The sequence below is a fragment of the Bison bison genome, unplaced genomic scaffold, assembly GCF_000754665.1.
Source record: "Bison bison bison isolate TAMUID 2011002044 unplaced genomic scaffold, Bison_UMD1.0 scf7180017864145, whole genome shotgun sequence".
Taxonomy (NCBI): domain Eukaryota; kingdom Metazoa; phylum Chordata; class Mammalia; order Artiodactyla; family Bovidae; genus Bison; species Bison bison.
The window spans coordinates 709297-713988 of NW_011494717.1; the positions used below are offsets into that span (position 1 = coordinate 709297).

Below are 4692 nucleotides of genomic sequence, written 5' to 3' on the forward strand. Positions count from 1 at the left end.
GCCAGTCCAGGTTCAATGCATGAGACAGGGTGCTCAGGGCTGGTGCACTGGGATGACCCTGAGGGATGGGATGGGGAGGGAGGTGAGAGGGGGGTTCAATGTGGGGAACACATGTACATCCATGACTGATTCATGTCACTGTATGGCAAAAACCACGACAATATTGTAATTAGCCTCCAACTAAAAGAAATTAATTAAAAAATAATACAATAAATAAATAAAAAGTATTCACACACACACACACACACACAAACCTCAATATGGAGGAACTTCCCTTGTCTAGTGGTTAAGACTTAGCCTTCCAACGCAGGGGGTGTGGGTTCAGTTCATGGTGGGGGAGCTAAGGTTCCATATTTCTTGTGGTCAAAAAATTAAAACATACTTGAAAGAATAGCATTGAAACATATACATTATCATATGTAAAACAGATAGCCAGTGGGAATTTGACGTATGATGCAGGGAACCCAAAGCCAGTGGTGCTCTGTGACAACCTGGGGTGGGGTGGGGAGGGAGGTGGGGAGGGATTCAGGAGGGAGGAAACATACATATGCCTATGGCCAATGCATGTTGTTGCATGGTAAAAACCAATAAATAAATAAATAAATTGCCAACATCCACTGGATCAAGAAAAAGCAAGGGAACTCCAGAAAAATGTCTACTTCTGCTTTATTGACTATGCCAAAGCCTTTGAATGTGTGGATCTCAACAAACTGTGGAAAATTCTTAAAGAGATGGGAATTCCAGACCACCTGACCTAACTCCTGAGAAATCTGTATGCAGGTCAAGAAGCAACCGTTAGAATCAGACATGGAACAATGGACTGGTTCCAAATTGGGAAAGGCATTCACCAAGGCTGTATATTTTCACCCTGCTTATTTAACTTCTATGCAGAGTACATCATGTGAAATGCTGGGTTCGATGGAGCACAAGCTGGAATCAAGATTGCTGAGAGAAATATCAATAACCTCAGATATGCAGATGATACCACCCTTATGGCAGAAAGTGAAGAGAAACTGAAGAGCCTCTTGATGAAAATGAAAGAGGAGAGTGAAAAAGTTGGCTTAAAACTCAACATTACAGAAAACTAAGATCATGACATCTGATCCCATCACTTCATGGCAAATAGATGAGGAAACAATGGAAACAGTGAGAGACTATTTTCTTGGGCTCCAAAATCACTGCTGGTGGTGACTGCAGCCATCAGTCACCAGACTTCAATTCAGTTGCTCAGTCGTGTCTGACTCTTTGCCACCCCATGGACTGCAGCACGCCAGGCTTCCCTGTCCGTCACCAACACCTAGAGCTTGCTCAAACTCATGTCCATCGAGTCGGTGATGCCATCCAACCATCTCATCCTCTGTTGTCCCCTTCTCCTCCTGCCTTCCATTTTTCCCCAAATCAGGGTCTTTTCCAATGAATAAGTTCTTTGCATCAGGTGGCCAAAGTATTGGAGCTTCAGCTTCAACATCTGTCCCTTCAAATGAGTATTCAGGACTTATTTCCTTTAGGATTGACTGGTTTGATCTCCTTGCAGTCCAAGGGACTCTCAAGAGTCTTCTCCAACACCACAATTCAAACGCACCAGTTCTTCGGCGCTCAGCTTTCTTTATGGTCCAACTCTCACACCCATACATGACTACTGGAAAAACCATAGCCTGGACTAGATGGACCTTTGTTGGCAAAGTAATGTCTCTTTTTAATATGACAGCTTTTTAATATGCTGTCTAGGTTGGTCATAGCTTTTCTTCCAAGGAGCAAGCATCTTTTAATTTCATGGCTGCAGTCACCATCTGCAGTGATTTTGGAGCCCAAGAAAACAAAGTCTGTCACTGTTTCCAAAGGGAGAGGAGATGTATCATTCAGGACAGGAAAGGGGTGGTTTTCCTGAGGGTAGTGTAATCAGCTGAATGGTGTGCTAACAGAAGGGGAGTTTGTTGAGCAAAGAAGGATTTGGTAGAGGGTTTAAGGAGAGGAAGCACCACTGTGAAGGTGGGACAACATGAAAATGGCTGGTGAGTTTAAGGAATTTTAGTGTTTAATGTGCTCAGATTGGCTGGACTGACATTCAAACTGCGGGATAAAGACTAGCAAATAAGAGCCACCAAATGAGTAAATGTTGCCCATCATTACTGATACCCTCTCACTCTCCCCCTTGCTGCCAGAGATGAGAGCCTTTTCCTTTTCACCTGTAGACCTGTCCCCATTTAAAAACAAGTGAGTACTGCTCTTGCCTCCAGGGATGCCGCCCAGTTGTTTTCTTTCTTGAGAATGGAAGGTCAAAGACAGCTTTGGGCAGGGAGAGGGAAGAGATCACATAGACTTGTGGGTAAGTGGGTGAGAGGAGACCCTGAAAATGGAAGGTATCAAGAGCAAGGAGAATATGGAGCCCTGAAGACAGGCTGCATGAGGCCCACTTGCTTGAGACACCTCCACTAACTCCTGGAATCTTCTCTGAAACCACGGAGGGGTGAGTACTAGTGTCAGCTGGTGATTAACCCCTTCCAGGCTGATGCATGGCTTGCCCAGGTGCTTCCCTGTGGGCAGGGTTAGTGAAAAGAAAATGGGATGTCATATCATGGGGCAAAAAGACATTTTGGTGGGGTGGGAGGTGGGCGTGTGGGAGGAAAGAAGCTGTCAGACAGATCAGAGCATGGACTTTAGTGATGGAGACTGTGGTCAGAGGAAGGGGCTCTAGATTTGGGGAGGGGGGTGAAAGTGTGGCTGTGTGTGTGTGGCTGAATGTGTGTGCATTCACCACTTGGCCTGGCTCAACCTTGGAATAGGAAATAGACACGCTTTTTATGGTCCATGCAAAGCTTTTCTGTTATTTCATTGGCTTCACATGATCACACTTTGAGGGAGAAACTTTTCTTATAGATGAATAAACTAGGGCTGAAAAGCCAAGTGACTTATTCTCAGGGCTCCCCACAGGGTACAGCAGGATGAAAACTCAGTCTGGCTCTCAAATCTGTGCTCCTTTTAACCTAACTTCTCCCCTAAATATGACCAGAGTGGAGGAGGCCTGTCCTTTCTGTCCCCAGGTCTCACAGATGCCAAGTGTGTGTGTGCCTTCCCTCCAGTTCACATGTGCCAGCCAGACCCCACTGGAAGGACCTCACTCAGACTCTTCTGCACTGCAGATGCCTTCTGCAGTGCTTAGAGATACGGAACATACTTCATTCTCAAGTAAACAATGCTAGACTTTTGGGATAAACTTGGTGATTTAAAAATGATTAAACTGCTAACTGCTGGAGAGACCTGGAAGCATTTTTCTCAGGTGCTGATACAAAGTAAATATATTTTTAGAATAATCTTAGCTTTGATGATAAGATGATGGATGGTGCATGAAAATTTACCTTTCCAGTCCACTTGCTAAGGCAGTGTAGATAAATGCTTTGAATCCTCTTCCACAAGAAATGGGGCAGCCTAGAGGGTTCAAAGAGTGATGGGATCAGGGTCAGAGAGCTCCCCCCAAAAACATCTGTTCTCCAGTCATCTGCATGCCCATCTCGCCTTCCTTGAATCCAGCATCCTTTCCTTGCCAAATGAAAACGCTGGAGGCTGAGGGCAGACGACTTTCTCTTCTCCTCCGCCATTCCTGCTGGCCATCATCCTCTCCTCTAGCCAAACCGCCCTGTAAGGTTCAGGTTTGACCTCCTTCTAGAAGCCTACCAGACTTTGTAAGTACTGCTCCCTTATCTGACTCCCACTCTGGGCTTTGATCAAAAATGACGAGAAAAACCCCAAAGACACCATGGGGGTACTTCGGTGAGGTCAGAGAAAGTGTCATTCACTCTTTCTTCACACCCATTTGCCCTCACCCCTCCCGAGGGCTTGGCTCAGGGCCTGGAACTTAACTATGTGTGTGTGGTCTTGCTAGGCGCTGGTCTGGGACAAGTGATGGGAGAGAGGGTGCTGGGTTGCGGGTGGTTGGCAGACTGCGAGATATGGGGCGGGAATCCGAGGAACACTGGGCGCCTACAGCTCGGAGCAGCTGGCTCCGAAGAATTATTGCAAGTCTGCACAACTTAAAAATCTGCAGTTTGGGGGCGGGAGGGGGAGCGCGGGGGTGGGTCCCCGAGCGTCCCATTTCGCCTCCGGGCGGTTCGCTGAGCGTCCTAGCTCAGTGCGGAGGGGCAGGCGGGGCCTTCTGGACCACACGCCGCCCTCGCCGGGGTTCTGGGTTTGTTCCGAGGCATCTCCTTCCGAACCCCTCGTCCATCCTTCGAGAAGGGGGCTGACTCGTCTTCCTTCCGCTCAGTGCACACGTCCGCCAGCTCTTCTGACTTGGTAAGTGGAGAAACGGAGCGTGTAAAACAATCTTGAAGACACTGTGCACGAGTCTTAAGGCAGCGGGGCTGGTAGTAAATAGGCAGGACCTGGGGCTGCTTCCTTCGCACTTGTTTTAAAACAAGTTGGGGGCCGCAGGCTTTGGGAAGAAAATTCTGGCAAATTCGCAGAGCTTTGCTTGCGGGCGGAGAGGCGTTGTGGGGGCCGCCGGGGCCGCAGAGGAGGTCACCGGTCTCCAGTAGGGTCAAGGTGCACTCATCCCCGGAGGGCGCGCAGGTGGGAGGCGCGGGGCGCGCTCCTGCTGCTCCCGCCTGGACCCGGCGCGCCGCCCCGGGGGTGACTCTGCACTTGGGTCCGGGCGGGGGCGCGCGCCCCGCGGGGCCGCCTCTCGGTCCATCCAAC

At 48.9% G+C, this 4692-nt stretch overlaps 1 protein-coding gene across 1 annotated transcript in view; it reads left to right on the forward strand.

The window, feature by feature from the left end:
- Positions 1–4074: 4074 nt before the first annotated feature.
- KCNS3 (potassium voltage-gated channel, delayed-rectifier, subfamily S, member 3) overlaps positions 4075–4692 on the forward strand; it is a 48305-nt gene continuing 47687 nt past the window's right edge. Inside the window, exon 1 of the mRNA XM_010840515.1 lies at positions 4075–4290. The gene's annotated coding sequence lies outside the window, so the exon portion shown is untranslated. The remainder of the gene's footprint in view (positions 4291–4692) is intronic.